Here is a 19,667-nt window from a genome sequence, read left to right on the forward strand (position 1 = left end):
GCATTGCATTCCAGACCTTAACCACTCAATGCATTAAAAGGCTGTTCCTCATGTCACCATTTGGTCCTTTGCCAATTACCTTAGATTGATGTTCTCTGGTTCTCAGCCCTTCCACCGATGGGAACAGTTCCCCCCTATGCCCCCGGGCAGCACGGTAGCATTGTGGATAGCACAATTGCTTCACAGCTCCAGGGTCCCAGGTTCGATTCCGGCTTGGGTCACTGTCTGTGCGGAGTCTGCACATCCTCCCCGTGTGTGCGTGGGTTTCCTCCGGGTGCTCCGGTTTCCTCCCACAGTCCAAAGATGTGCAGGTTAGGTGGATTGGCCATGATAAATTGCCCTTAGTGTCCAAAATTGCCCTTAGTGTTGGGTGGGGTTACTGGGTTATGGGGATAGGGTGGAGGTGTTGACCTTGGGTAGGGTGCTCTTTCCAAGAGCCGGTGCAGACTCGATGGGCCGAATGGCCTCCTTCTGCACTGTAAATTCTATGTACTCTGTCTAGGCCCCTCAGCTTTGAACACCGTGATCATCTTCAGAGCTCTGGGTATGGTAGGGTAGATGTTGATGGGATGTTTTCCCCCTTCACTCGTGAGTCTAGAACCAGCAGGCACAGTCTCAGAATAAGGGGTAGGCCATTTAGCACTGAGATGAGGAGGGATTTCTTCACTCAGAGGGTGGTGAATCTTTGGAATTCTCTATCTCAGAGGGCTGAGGAAGCTCAATCATTGAATGTGTTCCAGACAGAAATTGAAAGATTTCTGGATAATGCCATCAATGGATATGGGGATAGTGAGGGAAAATGGCCTGGAGGTAGATGGTCAGCCATAATCTGGTTAAATTATGATGCAGGCTCAATGGGCTGAATGGCCTACTCCTGCTCCTATTTTCCTATGTGTCTGCACATGTACAATACACAGATGCTAAGACTGAATGATTCATTCCTCCTTAATACTGAATGGTCCACGTGTGTCGCTGAGTGGGTAAAAAGGGATGATTCAGGCCTGTCTGTGAAGGTAGAACCATAGAACCATAAAATTCCTACAGTGCAGAAGGAGGCCATTTGGTCCATCGAGTCACCACTGACCCTCTGAAAGAACACCCTGCCTGGGCCCACTCCTTAGCCCTATTCCTTAGAGCTTATGGTTGTCAGCTACTGCATGTGACCTTTGAGAAAGGAACAGGCTATCTTGACAAAGGGGCATTTACATTGCAGTTATTGCTTGGGCTCGGCGGTAATACATTTAAAGTGGCAGTGCCCTTAAAGCGGCAATACAAGAAGGAACAAACGGCTATGGACAGGAAAATTAAAGAAAATGCGGAAAGAGGGTAACTCTCAAAAAAATGTCCATAAGCAACAAAGACCTCAAGGAAGGGGCAATAGAAGACCTCAAAGAGGAGACAGTGGGCAAAAGACCCAAGAAAGTGGGAAAAAGAGGACCCCCACAAGGAGGGCAATGAAAGAATCCAGAAGGAGGGCAACAAAAGAATCCAGAAGGAGGGCAACAAAAGAATACAGAAAGAGGGCAACGAAAGCCCCCCATAAGAAGTGCAAGGAGAGAATTGCAGAATGGAAACAAGTCAACACTTTGTCCGAGACAGACCTGACCAACAGTGAAGTCAAGTAGAAATGAAAGTTCCATTTGTGAAATATGTAAGCCCAGTGAGAACACGTTGGGGGCGATTTTGGGCATGCATGAATGTCGACGTGCCCACAATATCTCACGAGAGTCGGGAAGCAAGGATTTCCCTTGGAAGAAATTCAGTAATTAAAAACTTCAAAAGAAACTAGGAACCATTGAACATAAAAGAGGAATCAGCAAAAAGAATTAAATCTCTAGAGAAAAGATTAAAAGAACAAGATGAAATGACTGACAGCACACTTTGAGAATAAAAAAGTTGCAAAAAAAATGACAAAGTGAAGTTAAGAAGAAGGAGAAATTAATGGGATAATGTAGAAAAAGCGGAACTCCATGAAAAAGCAACTAGAAAATAAGAACAAATTGTTACGACACCCTGGGCTAATGCACAGTCAATTCCCACCCTACTTGACCCAGAGTCACAACACACGTGAATTCATCTACAATTCTTAGAAAAATACCCTAAATCTTGGCCCCTGGCTGTCCAATAATTACAGTCACCAGGTTTGCAAATTTACTATTTATTTATAACAAGAACTATCGTGAAATCTGCAGCAAATACAACTGGTTAACCTTATCTCATTCCTAATTCCCCACTTTAGCTTGCCCCTCCCCCCTCTACAAACACACACACACACACACACACACAAACACACACACATGAAAGACAAACACAGAGGGGAAGAAAGGGGATAAAGAAAACATAAATTAAAAAGAAGGAGCGCGAGAGGAGCCCGAAGTTCACCGCGAGAGGAGCCCGAAGTTCACAAAGAGCGCAAGAGGAACCAGAAGTTCACAAAGAGCGCGAGAGGAACCAGAAGTTCACAAAGAGCGCGAGAGGAACCAGAAGTTCACAAAGAGCGCGAGAGGAACCAGAAGTTCACAGAGAGCACGAGAGGAGCCAGAAGTTCACAAAGCGCGAGAGGAGCCATTAACAGCAGCATTCTGAGGTGATGTCACAGTTCAAAAGGTCACATGGGACGGTAGCTGATGGGTGAGTAAGTCCTGGTGGGTATTTTTCAAACTATATTAAATTGTAAGTCATTGATTTAGTAAGGGTAAGGACTTAGTTGACTTATTTTTTTAATATAAAAGTCTTCTGAAGTTTTAAATTTAAAGGGTGAGCTCAAAGCCATGGTTTGCTCCTCCTGCTCTATGTGGGTAGCCGGGCACATTTCAGCCTCGGGCCCCAGCACGAGTGCAGGAAGTGTGTCCTGTTGCAGCTGCTGGAAACTCAGGTTTCAGAGCTGGAACGGCGGTTGGAGACACTGTGGAGCATCCGTGAGTCTGAAAGCATTGGGGTAGCACGTTTACAGAGGTGGTCACACCGCAGCTCAAGGATCTTGAGAAAGGAAGGGAATGGATGATCACCAGGCAGTGCAAGAGAAACAGGCAGGTAGTTCAGGAGTCTACTGGGGTCCTGCTTGCAAATCGGTATTCCATTTTGAAAGCTGATTAGACTTATTCCTCCAGGGAGTGTGGACAGATTCAAAACTGTCTCAGTTGTAGGAGACAGGATGATGACAGATGGCTGCTTTAGTGACTGGAAGCCAGTGGCGTACCACAAGGATCTGTATTGGGTCACCGATTATTCGTCTTTATACAAAGAACATAGTTGTGGGGGGTAAGATCAGTAAGTTTGCGGATGACACAAAGACTAGCTGGGTGGTTAACAGTGAGGTTGACTGTCTTGAGTTGCAAGAAGATGTAGAAGGGATGGTCAAATGTACAGATAAGTGGCAGATGGAATTTAACCCTGAAAAGTGTGAAGTGATATATTTTGGAAGCAGTCATTTGACAGGGAAGTATTCAATGAACGGCAAGACACTGGGAAGTGCCGAGGAACAAAGAGTCTTGGCGTATAGGTTGGGGGTAGGTTAATAGGGTTGTGAAAAAGGACACTTGCCTTTATCAATCAAGGCAATGACTACAAAAGCAGGGAGGTCATGTTAGAGTTGTATAGGTCTTTGATGAGGCCACAGCTGGAGTACTGTGTGAAATTCTGCTTGGCTCACTATAGGAAGGATGTGATTGCACTGGAGCGGGTGTGGAGACGATGCACCAGGATGTTGCCTGGGATGGAATATTTAAGTTATGAAGAGAGGTTGGATAGGCGTGGGTTGTTTTTGCTGGAGCAGAGAAGACTGAGGTGTAGAGATATCCAGCTTCCACCCTAAACACATTAAAGAAGCCATCCCCTATGGACAAGCGCTCCGTATACACAGGATCTGCTCAGACGAGGAGGAGCGTAACAGACATCTACAGACGTTGAAAGATGCCCTCGTACGAACGGGATATGGCACTCGACTCATCGATCAACAGTTCCAATGTGCCACAGCGAAAAACCGCACCGACCTCCTCAGAAGACAAACATGGGACACAACCGACAGAATACCCTTCGTCGTCCAGTACTTCCCCGGAGCGGAGAAACTACATCATCTTCTTCACAGCCTTCAACACGTCATTGATAACGATGAACATCTTGCCAAGGTCATCCCCACATCCCCACTACTTGCCTTCAAACAACCGCGCAACCTCAAACAAACCATTGTTTGCAGCAAACTACCCAGTCTTCAGAACAGTGACCACGGCACCACACAACCCTGCCATGGCAATCTCTGCAAGACGTGCCAGATCATCGACATGGATACCACTATTACACGTGAGAACACCACCCGCCAGGTACGCGGTACATACTCGTGCGACTCACGTGTCAACGTTGTCTACCTCATACGCTGCAGGAAAGGATGTCTCGAAGCGTGGTACATTGGCGAGACCATGCAGACGCTGCGACAACGAATGAACGGACATCGCGCAACAATCACCAGGCAGGAATGTTCCCTTCCAGTCGGGGAACACTTCAGCAGTCAAGGGCATTCAGCCTCTGATCGCCGGGTAAGCGTTCTCCAAGGCGGCCTTCAGGACGCGCGACAACGCAGAATCGCCGAGCAGAAACGTATAGCCAAATTCCGCACACATGAGTGCGGCCTCAACTGGGACCTGGGATTCACGTCACATTACATTCATCCCCCACCATCTGGCCTGCGAAATCCTACCAACTGTCCTGGCTTGATACAATTCACACCTCTTTAACCTGGGGTTACCCCATCTCTGGATCTGTAAAGATTTAATCACCTGCTAATGGTCGCATTCCAAGCATTGTTTGGCATCTTTGAATTTGTCTATATATATGTTTCTGGAACATACCTCTTCATTCACCTGAGGAAGGAGCAGCGCTCCGAAAGCGAGTGACATCGAAACAAACCTGTTGGACTTTAACCTGGTGTTGTAAGACTTCTTACTGTGCTCACCCCAGTCCAACGCCGGCATCTCCACATCATAGAGATATCACGGTTGTGTTGTAATTCACCGACTGACCACTAGGAGTCTCACTAGTATATAAGTGAATGTTACAGTCAGGTGGCGGCAGACTGGCTGCAGGGAGCTATAGAGAGAGGTTGCTAGTGCATGATCACACTGTTATTCCCCTGTTGTTTTGTATATTGTTTACCCACAGTTAATGTCAATAAATTGTTTATAGCTTTAGGTACAAGTGTTCTTGTAATATAAATCAGGCCATCCAACAAGAACATTACATGAGGGGGTGAGCAGATCAAAGTGTACAAGATTATGAGGGGCATGGACAGAGTGGATAGGGCTGTTCCCCTTAGTTGAAGGGTCAGTCACGAGGGGACACAAGTTCAAGGTGAGGGGCAGGAGGTTTGGGGGGAATGTGAAGAAATTCATTGTTACCCAGAAGGTGGCGATGGTCTGGTATGCACTACCAGAAAGGGTGGTAGAGGTGGGTTGCCTCACATCCTTTAAAAAGGACGAGCACTTGGCACATCATAACATTCAAGTAATGGGCCAAGTGGTGGTAAATGGGTAGAGCAGGTGATTTTCATGTGTTGCTACAGGCTCGATGGGTATAAGGGCCTTTTCTGCACTGTATTTTCTGTGAATCTGTGTGATTCTGTGAGACAAAGAGTCTTTGTTTCAGATGAGTGCTTCGAACACCTTCCTCCTCTTCAAATCTTGAGGATTTTACTGTAGATCCATTGAGGCCAAGTGGTTTCAGGAATACAGCACTCAGATCCTTTCTGGAAAGAGTGTCCTGGGGTGGGATTCTACATTTCAGAAACTAAGTGTTGATGCTGGGACTGAATGGGTGGACTTCAACGACAACTAAATTTGCACCGTTCCCAGAGCAATTCATAGTCCGTTAATGGGCTAGCAACGGCGCTATATGGAACTTGATCGATTTCAATGAGCACCGGGCTAAATCGCTGGCTTTTAAAGCAGACCAAGGCAGCCCAGCAGCGCGGGTTCAATTCCCGTACCAGCCACCCCGAACAGGTGCCAGAATGTGGCGACTAGGGGCTTTTCACAGTAACTTCATTTGAAGCCTACTTGTGACAATAAGCGATTTTTATTCATTTCATTTCAAATCACTTCCTATTCGCCAGGGTCAGGATTGACACTCAAGAGGCTGACAAGCTGCAGCCGCATATAAGCACACCACTCCCCCCACATACACTCATCCCTGCTAACAAGATGGCAGCATGGAGAGCAGCACTGCAGTTCACGTATGCAGAGCTCGACGCCTTACTCGACGCCGTAGAGACGGGCCACTCAGTTCCCCAGGGTGGGAAGGAGGCTGCCACCTGCTGCCATACACCAGGCCTGGGCACAGGTGGCAGAGGCCGTGAGCGCTGTGGACCCACCTCAGGGACCGGATAGCAGTGCCGAAAGAAGCTACACGACCTCCTCAGGACAGCCAGGATGAGTAGGCAGCACTGTGCCCCTGTCTCTGGCACCACCTCCCATCCCAAACACCCTTAACCCCCTCACGCACCTGGAGGGTGATTGAACCCCATCTGCCGGCACGCTCCCCACCCTGCACCGTAACCCCAGGAGAAGGCAGCACATAACCGGAGAGAGAAATAAACTGGAGGGGGACCGGTCAACCTGAGGAGCCTCACCATCGTGGAGCAGCGGGAACTGGACATGGTTGGTGAGCCGGGAAAGAGAGCAGTCGTCGAGGCGGAGGTCGGCATCGGGCAACCAAGTGAGACCCATCGCATTTGTGGCATGAACCCCAACCCCCCACACCACTCCCTCATTACCCCCACACAATCCCCCTCACCACCCCTACACCACCCACCCCCCCCCACACCACCCCACATCACCCCACACCACCCCACCACCCTCACATCATCCCCCCACCGCCCCCTCACCACCCCACCACCCCCTCACCACCCCCACACCCCCAAACCCATGATCCAATAATGCATCATATCTTGAGTCTTGCAGGATCACCTGGCGACGAGGTGGGCCTTTCTGGTGTCCAAGACTCCGCCTCAACCCCAAACAGATTACTGTGACGAGGAGGTACCAGACAGTGATGTGACCCCCCCAAACCAGCCTGTGGCACCCTGGAGCACCAGTCCGGGGGTGGTATGCATTATAATGTAAAGTGCATGACAGAGCAAAGGTCAATGTGGGATTGGAGAATGGCACCACCCTCAGAATGATGTGTGCAGTCAAGTGGTCAGAGAACAGTCTCGGACAGGACTTGATAAAAAGAAAGTCTGCATGGAAGAGCTCCAGACAAGACCATATTTGGAACAGTACAGAGTGAATGCCCACAATAACAGCGTTAACGTTTAAACACACAAGTCTCAAGATCTCATCAATGTGCCATCACCACTGCAATAATGAAAAAAAACATATTAAGTACATAATATGAAACTTTGGTCGTGGATCAAGTTGGATCCCTGGAATTATTGCCTCCGACTAGACCCCTTTCGTACTAAGTATACATGGAGGGGTGGAACGTTCGTAAACACATGCACCACTTGAGGAGCAGAGAAATGCTCCAGCAGTCAGTGTTTTGAAACCTGTGAGCATCAAAGTATCTGATCGGCCTGTTATGAATATAACTGATGTCCCTATGGAAGCAAATAATGATGAATCATCTGTGCCAGAAGATGTACCCGTGACTACAGTTCCTGTTAATGTTGACCCGATGGAGGCATCACAGACAACAGAATTGCACCTTTCTACAAGAAACAGAAAAACCCTTCAAAGACTCGATTTACAATTGTCCAACTCATGTCTATAATGCTGAATTAGAATTTAGGATTTAGTAACTTAGTTGTTGGAGATTGTGGCTGCGGTTCTCCATTGCGAGACCACCCCACTACCGCAGCTAGTGAGGATGGAGAATTCTGCGGCATTCTCTATTCCCGCTGCTTGTCAATATGATTTCCCATTGAAACCCCCCCCCACATGCTGCTGGGAAATCCGCAGACGGGGGATGCGCTGCCATTGGGACCAGAGAATCCCGCCGCCAGCGAACGGCCGGAGAATCCCGCCCTGAATTAAGGACTTCGAAGGGGAGGGATGTGGTGATTGACTCTTAAAGGGCAACAGAGCGGAGTAATGGTCACATGTCCTGGGGACCAATGGGGACTCAGAGTAGGGAATCACCCCAGGGGCTGCAGTGCTCTTAGGAAAGAGACATGAAGGGAGCAAGCGGCAGACATGAGACTGCTGAACAATTGTTATTAATAAATCCCTTTTTGTGTTCATTAATGAAATCTGTGAAAAGTGTATCTTTACACTCTCCTTACAGTTTACACATTTCATTAGCCAATTCATTACCAGTATTCAGCCTTGCCTCCCGTGTACTGCTGCTCTCTTTTAATTTTACCCTGCCGCTGTGTTACTGAGTAATGTCCTGTGAAGGATGACAATCCCTTGCTGGAGGCTTGCTTGCAGCAATACTCCGCCACACTGCGTAATAAAGTGACAACCCCTGGGCCTATGCCCGCGATGTCAAGTACCACAAGCTTCTGGTTCCTAAGGTGGAACATTTTTCATTGTCACGTCAAGGTCAGGTATATCCTACAGGACCCAGGATACGGTCATGCAATGGACTGATAATCCAGGCATCAAAAGTAAAAACCACACTGTGACAGTTTGAGACTAAGGAAATAAAAACGGCTATCAGTAAAAGTGACCATCTCGACCAGTGATTGGGATGAATAGTCCACAAGGTTGTAAATGACACAATGATATGTGTGAGAATCAGTAGCTTGGCTTATAGAGAGTGAGAATCTTCGGATCTAGATATGTTGGAGAAATAAGCAAAAGGCTGTGGCAGGTAGTATTTTATTTGTAAATTAACTTTATACAAATGACTGGGACTAATGTGAATTTGCAGTATGTGAACTAAAGTCTGTTGGGTGAGTGAGAGAGAGTTGGATGTTAAAGCGTTGGGAGTGTATAATGATTGTCAACCAGTACTACAAGGCGGAAGCAAAACCGAATAGGGTACTTAAGCCGGAAATTAGGAGGGCTAGGAGGGGTCATGAAAAGTCCTTGGCAAGTAAGATTAAGGTGAATCCCAAAGATTTTTATTCATATGTAAAAAGCAAGAGGGTGGCCAAGGAAAGGATTGGTCCACTTAAGAACAGTGGGGGGGGAATCTATATGTTGAGCCAGAGGAAATGAGCGAGGTACTAAATGAGTACTTTGCATCATTGTTCACCAAGGAAAGGGACTTTGTGGAAGATGATTCTTGGGTAGGGTGTGTGGACTGTCTGGATCAAGTTAACATTGAAAAGGAGGAGATATTGGGTCTTTTAAAATATATTACGGTAGATAGGTCTCCTGGGCTGGATGGGATTTACCTCAGAATACTGAGGGAAGCAAGGGAGGAAATTGCAGGGGCCTTGACTGACATCTTTGTATCCTCATTGGCTATAGGTGAGATCCCAGAGGACTGGAGAATAGCTAATGTGGTACTGCTGTTTAAGAGAGGTAGCAAGGATAATCCTGCAAACTATAGGCCAGTGAGCCTCATGTCAGTAGTAGGTAAATTATTGGAAAGAATTCTCAGTGACAGGATTTATACCCATTTGAAAACAAACGGACTCATTAGCGATAGACAGCATGGTTTTGTGAAGGGGAGGTCGTGCCTCACTAACTTTATCGAGTTTTTTGAGGAGGTGCAAAGATGATTGATGAGGGGAGGGTGGTGGATGTTGTTTACATGGACTTCAGTAAAACCTTTGACAAGCTGCCTCATGGCAGACTGGTACAAAAGGTGATGTCACATGGGATCAGAGGTGAGGTGGTAAGATGGATACTGAACTGACTTGGTCACAGAAGGCCATGGGTAGCAGTAGAAGGGTGTTTTTCTGAATGGAAGATTGTGACTAGTGGTGTTCCACAGGGATCTGTGCTGGGGCCTCTGTTGTTCGTAGTGGGTGAACATAAACGATTTAGCGGAAAATGTAGCTGGTCTGATTAGTAAGTTCGCGGATGACACCAAGGTTGGTGGAGTGACAGATAGTGTTGAGGATTGTCAGAGGATACAGCAGGACATAGATAGGTTGGAGACTTGGGCAGAGAAATGGCAAATGTTGTTTAATCCGGACAAATGTGAGGTAATGAATTTTGGTAGGTCTACCTTAAGAGGTGAAATATAGCGTAAATGGCAAAACTCTTAGGAATATAGAAAGTCGGAGAGATTTGGTGTGCAGGTCCACAAATCTCCGAAGGTGGCAACACAAGTGGACAAGGTAGTCAAGAAAGTATACAGAATGCTTGTCTTCATTGGACGGGGCATCGAGTATAAAAACTGGCAAGTCATGCTACAGTTGTAAAGAATCTTAGTAAGGCCGCACTTGGGATATTGCGCACAATTCTGGTCACCACACTACCAGAAGGATGTGGAGGCTTTGGAGAGGGTGCAGAGGAGGTTTGCCAGGATATTACCTGGTCCCGAGGGTGTTAGCTGTGTGGAGAGGCTGAATAGCCTCGCACTGTTTTCATTAGAAAGACGGAGGTTGAGGGGTGACCTGATAGAGGTCTACAAGATTATGAGGGTCATGGATAAAGTGGATGGGCAGGCACTCCTTCCCAGGGTGGAGGAGTCAGTCACCAGGGAGCATAGGTTTATGGTCTGTGGGGCAAAGTTTTGAGGAGATGTGCGAGGCAGGTTTTTTACGCAGAGGATGGAGAGTGCCTGGAACGTGTTGCCAGGGGAGGTTGTGTAAGCAGATACATTGATGGCATTCAAAGACATCTTGACAAACATATGAATAGGATGGGTATAGAGGGATACGGTACAAGGAAGTGCTGAGGATTTTGGCAAAGGTTGGTATCATGGCCGGTACAGGCTTGGAGGGCCGAAGGGCCTGTCCCTGTGCTGTATTGTTCTTTGTTCTTTGTAGAACATTAGCATCTCTAGAACAATTTATTCCAAAAACAAATAGATTGTGTGTGCCTTGCTTAGGCCACATTTGGACCACTGTGAATAGTGTTAGACCCCTCTCAAGATGGAATGTATAAATACCTTTGAAAAGGAGAGCTATTATGGTTAATACTTAATTTAAAAGCCCACATTTACCACTATATGTAGAAGAGTTACATTTAATATACTTCAGAAAAACACAGCTTTGGCAGGTCTTATTGAGGTGTAGTATTTAACATAATGAAGGGACTAGGAGGAACTAGAAAGACATTCTACCTATCACAGAATTGAACAATATTCTGTATGAATTTCAGTGCCAGTGTTATGCCAGGTACACCCAAATGATTGGCTGATCGAATCACACAATTTGTTCTTTTGGTTATTTGTAATAGACAGAGTACAGGTCGCATTAAACAAGCCCTGGCGTGCCAAACCCAAAGCAAAATGTCTATTGTTACATGTGAGTCTGCAACTAGGCAGCACTTGCTGAACAATGCTGAGTACACGAACAATCAATCCAAGACAATCAGTTGAGCTCATAACGTGGCTCATTTACGCTTACTAGAAGTGACATACTTTCAAACACAGGGACCTGTTTTGTGCAAACAAAAAGGATATGTCTAGGCTTTGCACCTTTTTTGAATTATCTGGGAACGTGGGGAGCCTATAGTTCCTCAATGCTTTCTTCATGGCAACGTCTTGACCAATCAGAGTTGACTTGCCAACATATCAGCACCTTTTCTCCTGTAGTATAATTGTTGCGATTGTTTGAAATTTGATATGCTCATGCTAGTCCTGATGAGTTTAAGATGAAAACCTTCAGTAACATGCTTCACTTTTCAGCACTACTCATGGACTAGATGGTGTCCATGTGAATATGATTCTTCCAACGAATAATCAGCTTGAGAAATTAATTCATTGATCAATAATCAAATCAATGAATTGTTCTATGGAGATACAAATCAGATCAATGAATCATACTGTTGAACAATCATCAACCTGATGAATGTTCAAATTAACCAACCATTAGACCAATGAATGGTCATGTGCCAAATTTCAGAAGTGTCGTACATCCTCTCTCTAAGTTGCTGAAAAAGAACAAACCATTTAAATAGACAGAGGACTATAAAGCAGCATTTAGACACTTAAAAACTGTCTTAACCACTAGCCCAGTGTTAGCTACACCAAGCTATGCGAAACAGTTCTGATTGGCTATTGATGCAAGCAACATTGATGCGGGGGGCGTTTTGTTGCAGGAGGATGACCAGAGAATCAAAAAATCTGTGGGACATTCTTCAAGAAAATTAAACAGTCATCAGAAGAAATAGTCTACCATCGAAAAAGAGACTAGTCCAGTACTGGCACTACAACATTTTGAAATTTGCATTGCTAGTAATCTTTCAGAGACAGCCGTGTATACAGATCATAATCCATTAACATTCCTGAGAAAGTTTTGAGACCGCAACACTAGACTATTTCATTGGAGTCTATTATAGAAGGCATTTAATTTTTTTAAACTTTCATGTTGCTAGACGGGAAATGTGATAGCAGATGCTCTATCAATCATTCAAAGGGCTGTCGATAATCTATATACATTTACTGGAGTTTATTGTTCTTTACAGCATGCTGAAACTTTTTGGAAAAGTGTAAGTTAAACAGCTTCTTGTGTGAAATGAAAACATCTTTTAAAATTTGTGCAAACTATAGTTTTCTTCTCTGAATCGAAGGCCATTACCAAGTCCTGGTATAGTTTTTTTATCCAACTAAGAGGTAATTTAGCCTGGCCAATCCACCTACCCTGCACATCTTTGGGTTGTGGGGGTGAGACCCATGCAGATACAGGGTGAATGTGCAAACTCCACAACGGACAGTGACCTGGGGTCAGGATCGAACCTGGGATCTCTGTGGTAGTATGTATTGAGGGTCATGTGGGACTGGAAGCCCTAATGTCATTGGCTGACAGATCCCGGGTCCTGGTTGGCCGTTGACCTCAAGCTCCGCCCTGAAGGCGGAGTATAAGAAGCCGGAGTCTTCCCCCGCAGGCCAGTTTACTATCGAGCTGCGGGGGAACAGACACGCTTAATAAAGCCTCATCGACTTCACTCTATTCGTCTCACGGAGTCTTTGTGCGCTACAATTTATTAAGCGTGCCTAAAAAGGACTATGGAGCTCAGGATCATTCCGGAATGCCTGAGGATCAGCCCCCACGCAGTGAACGCGGCAGCAGCCTTCAAGCACTGGCAGACTTGCTTCGAGGCCTACCTCAGAACGACCACCGGCCGAGTCTCAGAAGACCAAAAACTGCAGGTCCTGCACTCGAGGGTGAGCACGGAGATTTTCTCCCTCATCGAAGACTCGGACGATTTCCAGACGGCCTTCGCATCACTGAAAAGTCTCTACGTTCGCCCAGTTAACCAAATCTACGCTTGCTACCAGCTCGCGACGAGACGGCAAGCTCCCGGAGAACCGATGGACGAGTTCTACGCCGCGCTGCTGATTTTGGGTCGAGCCTGCAGATGTCCGTCAGTAAACGCAAACGAACACACGGACATGTTAATGCGCGACGCTTTTGTGGCAGGTATGCAATCCTCCCAAATCCGCCAAAGACTTCTAGAAAAAGAGTCGCTAGGACTCTCAGAGGCACGGGCCCTAGCAGCCTCCCTAGACGTGGCCGCGCGTAATACCCGCGCCTACGGCCCCGACCGCGCGGCAACCCATTGGGCCCCGTACGTACCCATCGCGGCAAACCCCCTACCCCACCCCCACAGGCTTGCGCGGTCCAAACGCCGAGTCGCACCGGGGGCGCCCGTTGTTATTTCTGCGGCCAGGCGAAACACCCCCGGCAGCGCTGCCCGGCCCGCGCAGCAATCTGCAAAAGCTGCGGGAAAAAGGGCCATTATGCGGTTGTGTGCCGGTCCCGCGAGGTCGCCGCTGTCCCGGGAGAACAGGGAGCCCTGCAAGCAGTCTACGCGCCCCAACCCCGCCAGCACGCCATGTGCGACCCGCAGGCGCAGCTGCTCTGGGTCCCGACCACCGCGGTCCCGGGAGAACTGGGAGCCCTGCACGCCGCCTACGCCTCCCAACCCCCCTCCCCGCAGCCCATGTATGACCTGCCGCCGGCGCTACCACTTTGGGTCCCGGCCAACACTCTCCACGGAGAGGAGGGAGTTTTCCGCGTCCCTAACGCCACCCTAACCCCCACCCCGCGCCCCACGCCTGACCCGCCGGCGCCACCTACTTGGGCCCCGGCCACCGCTGTCCCCGGTGAGGGAGCTCCGCGCGGCCCCAGCGCTCGCGGCCCCACGCCTGACACGCCGGCGCCGCCGACTTGGGCCCCGACCACCACTGTCCCCGGTGAGGGAGCTCCGCGCGGTCCTAGCGCTCGCGGTGAGGGAGCTCCGCGCGGTCCTAGCGCTCGCGGTCCTAGCGCTCGCGGTCCTAGCGCTCCCCAGCCACCCCAGCACACCATGTGCGACCCGCAGACGCCGCCATTTTGGGTCCCGGCCACCACGAGGGGAGGGGCGCCAATGTGCGACCCGCAGACGCCGCCATTTTGGGTCCCGGCCACCACGAAGGGAGGAGGGGCGCCGCCATCTTGGACCACCCCAGACCTGTACGACGCGTGGGGGCGGCCATTTTGTCCACCCACGCCGCCATCTTGTGACCCCCCAGCCATGTGCGATGTATGGGGGCGGCCATTTTGTTCATCCCCGACGCCATCTTGGACGGCAACAACGGACCCCACTCCACTACTACAACCACGGCTCGCTTCAATTACGCTCGATCAAGCTCGGCCCCGGACACTCCAGACGACGACGACAACGGTACTAATAAACGGCCATGAGACGCCATGCCTCGTCGACTCCGGGAGCACGGAAAGCTTTATACACCCCGACACGGTAAGACGATGTTCCTTAACCACCTATCCCAGCGCACAAAAGATTTGCCTAGCTGCAGGATCCCACTCCGTACAGATCCAGGGATTCTGCATAGTTACCCTAACGGTGCAGGGGAGGGAGTTCAAAAACTACAAACTAAACGTCCTTCCCCAACTCTGTGCTCCCACCTTGCTGGGATTAGATTTCCAATGCAATCTACAGAGCCTTACGTTCAAATTCGGCGGCCCCATACCCCCACTCACTATCTGCGGCCTCGCAACCCTCAAGGTGCAACCCCCGTCCTTGTTTGCGAACCTCACCCCGGATTGCAAACCCGTCGCCACTAGGAGCAGACGGTACAGCGCCCAGGACCGGACCTTCATTCGGTCCGAAGTCCAGCGACTACTAAAGGAGGGCATAATCCAGGCCAGCAATAGTCCCTGGAGAGCGCAGGTGGTAGTAGTGAAGACAGGGGAGAAACAAAGGATGGTCATTGACTATAGCCAGACCATCAACAGGTACACACAACTAGACACGTACCCTCTCCCCCGCATATCCGACGTGGTCAATCGGATTGCCCAATATAAAGTCTTCTCCACCGTGGACCTCACGTCCGCCTACCATCAGCTCCCCATCCGCCCAAGTGACCGCAAGTACACAGCCTTCGAGGCAGACGGGCGATTATACCATTTCCTACGGGTCCCTTTTGGCGTCACAAACGGGGTCTCGGTCTTCCAACGGGAGATGGACCGAATGGTTGACCAACATGGGTTGCGGGCCACGTTCCCGTATCTCGACAATGTAACCATCTGCGGCCACGATCAGCAGGACCACGACGCGAACCTCCAAAAATTCCTCCAGACCGCCAAAGCCTTGAACCTCACGTACAACGAGGACAAGTGCATTTTTAGCACCGACCGGCTAGCCATTCTGGGCTACGTAGTGCGCAATGGGATAATAGGCCCCGACCCCGAACGTATGCGCGCATTCATGGAATTTCCCCTCCCGCACTGCCCAAAAGCCCTGAAACGCTGCTTGGGCTTCTTTTCGTACTACGCCCAGTGGGTCCCCCAGTACGCAGACAAGGCCCGCCCCGTAATACAGACCACGACCTTCCCTCTGTCGACAGAGGCTTGCCAGGCCTTCAGCCGCATCAAAGCGGATATCGCAAAGGCCACGATGCGCGCCATCGACGAGCCCCTCCCCTTCCAGGTCGAGAGCGACGCCTCCGACGTAGCTCTAGCGGCCACCCTTAACCAAGCGGGCAGACCCGTGGCCTTTTTCTCCCGGACCCTCAACGCCTCAGAAATCCGCCACTCTTCAGTAGAAAAGGAAGCCCAAGCCATAGTGGAAGCTGTGCGACATTGGAGGCCTTACCTGGCCGGCAGGAGATTCACTCTCCTCACTGACCAACGGTCGGTAGCCTTCAAGTTCGATAATGCACAGCGGGGCAAAATAAAAAACGACAAAATCTTAAGGTGGAGGATCGAGCTCTCCACCTTCAACTATGAGATTTTGTATCGTCCCGGAAAGCTGAACGAGCCGTCCGATGCCTTATCCCGCGGCACATGTGCCAACGCACAAATTAACCACCTCCAAACCCTCCACGAGGAACTCTGCCACCCGGGGGTCACTCAGTTTTACCACTTCATCAAGTCCCGCAATCTCCCATACTCTTTAGAGGAGGTCCGTACAGTCACAAGGGACTGCCACATCTGCGCGGAATGCAAGCCGCATTTTTTCAGGCCAGATGGAGCGCACCTGATTAAGGCTTCCCGCCCCTTTGAACGCCTCAGTCTCGATTTCAAAGGGCCCCTCCCCTCCACCGACCGCAACGCATATTTCCTTAATGTCGTGGACGAATACTCCCGCTTCCCTTTTGCCATTCCCTGTTCTGACATGACCGCGGCCACAGTCATTAAAGCCCTGAACAGCATCTTCACACTGTTCGGTTACCCCGCATACGTCCACAGCGACAGGGGGTCCTCTTTCATGAGTGACGAGCTGCGCCAGTTCCTGCTCAGCAAGGGCATAGCCTCAAGCAGGACGACCAGCTACAACCCCCGGGGGAACGGGCAAGTAGAAAGGGAGAACGGCACGGTCTGGAAGGCCGTCCTACTGGCCCTACGGTCCAGGGAACTCCCAGTTTCACGGTGGCAGGAGGTCCTCCCGGACGCTCTCCATTCCATCCGGTCGTTATTATGTACGAGCACTAATCAAACGCCTCACGAGCGTCTCCTTGTCTTCCCTAGGAGGTCCTCCTCTGGAACGTCGCTGCCGACCTGGCTGGCGGCCCCAGGACCCATCCTGCTCCGAAAGCATGTGCGGGCACATAAGGCGGACCCGTTGGTCGAAAGGGTTCACCTCCTCCACGCGAACCCCCAGTACGCCTACGTGGAGTACCCCGACGGCCGACAGGACACGGTCTCCCTACGGGATCTGGCGCCCGCCGGCAACACGCACACCCCCCCGACACCATCACCCCAACCCCCCCCCCCTTCCTACCACCGCCGCACCCCGCGACCGCCCCCTTCCCAGGAGGATCGGTCCCCCTCCCCTCAGCACCGACCAAGAATCAAGCCCGAGCTGAAACCGTACGGCTCCTGGAGGCGACAACACTGGTACAAGCACCACCACCACCGCCGGGGCCGAGGCGATCGACACGGACGACCAGACCGCCCGACCGACTCGTGGCGTCGATGTAAAACAAATATGGACTGTTCACAAGAACATTTTGCTTTTCTTCCTATACCCTCTGTATATAGTTGCAACAGGACAAAATTGTCCAATACTGTATTGCCACGTGAATGTTTTGTCCTCCCAGGACCAGCCCTGTAAACCCTTACCACCATACGAAGCATCACCCCGCCGGGTTCATTTTTGACAAGGGGTGAATGTGGTAGTATGTATTGGGGGTCATGTGGGACTGGAAGCCCTAATGTCACTGGCTGACAGATCCCGGGTCCTGGTTGGCCGTTGACCTCAAGCTCCGCCTTGAAGGCGGAGTATAAGGAGCCGGAGTCTTCCCCCGCAGGCCAGTTTACTATCGAGCTGCGGGGGAACAGACACGCTTAATAAAGCCTCATCGACTTCACTCTATTCGTCTCACTGAGTCTTTGTGCGCTACAATCTCGCGCTGTGAGGGAGCAGTGCTAACCACTGCGCCACCATGCTGCCTCTAAGTTCTGGTCACTTTGGCTTTACGGTGTAGTGGTCACCGGTTAGATTTGACCAATATATTTATGATTATTGTTTGGGAAATGGAGGGGTCTCAGCAGAGTTTAGGATTACCGCAGAAATCGATGCGTTTGAGTTTACAGTCTTTGACGGACTAAGTGCTTACTGTTAATGTGCCAAAGTAGAAATATGTTCTTTGTAGTGTTGCATTATCTTTCCTCGACTTTAATAAATACCTTTATTTTTTTTAATGAAGGAGAGGTTTCAGTTCTCACTGTTTCTGCAAAGGTTTCTCACGAATGCCCCCAAAAAATCACCGAACAAAACCAGTGTTTCAGGTTGGAACCTGACATAACATCGGCAGAGTTTTGTAACACCGATCATCGATCCGTGAAATCGATAATCAGTCCAATTATCGGTCAGTGAAATCGTTAATCAGCCTGACAAAGGGTCAGTGAAATCGGTAATCAGTTTGATTATTAGTCTGTTAAATCATTAATCAGTCTGATTATAGATCAACGAAATTGTTAATCAGTCTGATTATAGGTCAGTGAATTAGTTAATCAGTCCGATTATCTGACAGTGAAATCTTGAATCAGTCAGATTATGAGTCAATGAAATTATTAATCAGTCCAATTATTGGTCAGACCGCTGAATGATTTCACTGGCCAGTATACGGACCGATGGCAATTTCACTCACTGGTCACTGGGACCATTGACGATTTCACTGACCGATAACCGGGCCCATTGACGATTTCACTGACCGATCATCAGCCCCATTGACGATTTCACTGACCGATTACCAGCCAGATTGGTGATTTCACTGATTCAGCTCCGGGCCCATTGACGATTTCACTGACCGATCACTGGGCCCATTGACGATTTCACTGACCGATCACTGGGCCCATTGACGATTTTGCTGACCGGTCACTGGGCCCATTGATGATTTCACTGACCGGTCACTGGGCCCATTGACGATTTCACTGACCGATCATTGGGCCCATTGACGATTTCACTGACCGATCACTGGGCCCATTGACGATTTCACTGACCGATCATCAGCCCCATTGACGATTTCACTGACCGATTACCAGCCAGATTGGTGATTTCACTGATTCAGCTCCGGGCCCATTGACGATTTCACTGACCGATCACTGGGCCCATTGACGATTTCACTGACCGATCACTGGGCCCATTGACGATTTTGCTGACCGGTCACTGGGCCCATTGATGATTTCACTGACCGGTCACTGGGCCCATTGACGATTTCACTGACCGATCACTGGGCCCATTGACGATTTCACTGACCGATCACTGGGCCCATTGACGATTTCACTGACCGGTCACTGGGCCCATTGACGATTTCACTGACGGGTCACTGGGCCCATTGACGATTTCACTGACCAGTCACTGGGCCCATTGACAATTTCACTAACCGGTCACTGGGCCCATTGACAATTTCACTGATCGATCACTGGGCCCATTGACAATTTCACTGACTGGTCACTGGGCCCATTGACGATTTCGCTGACAGGTCAATGGGCCTGTAGCCATCTGGGATGGCCACGTCCCGATTACAAAATGGAGACTTGCAAAGAATACAGGGAAAATTGGACAATACTAAGAAACAAGCAGGTGCAAGCTCTATCTGTTGATTAGAACTTTAAGCTCTCAGACAAGACAGAAACTGCCAAGCAATCTACATACTAA

The 19,667-nt window shown here is 49.5% G+C and overlaps 1 protein-coding gene across 3 annotated transcripts in view; it reads right to left on the reverse strand.

Moving 5' to 3' along the window:
- LOC140426645 (pre-B-cell leukemia transcription factor 1-like) overlaps positions 1-19,667 on the reverse strand; it is a 697,347-nt gene that overhangs the window by 388,225 nt on the left and 289,455 nt on the right. The gene's annotated exons all lie outside the window — the stretch shown is intronic.

This window comes from Scyliorhinus torazame, chromosome 7 (assembly GCF_047496885.1).
Source record: "Scyliorhinus torazame isolate Kashiwa2021f chromosome 7, sScyTor2.1, whole genome shotgun sequence".
Lineage (NCBI taxonomy): Eukaryota > Metazoa > Chordata > Chondrichthyes > Carcharhiniformes > Scyliorhinidae > Scyliorhinus > Scyliorhinus torazame.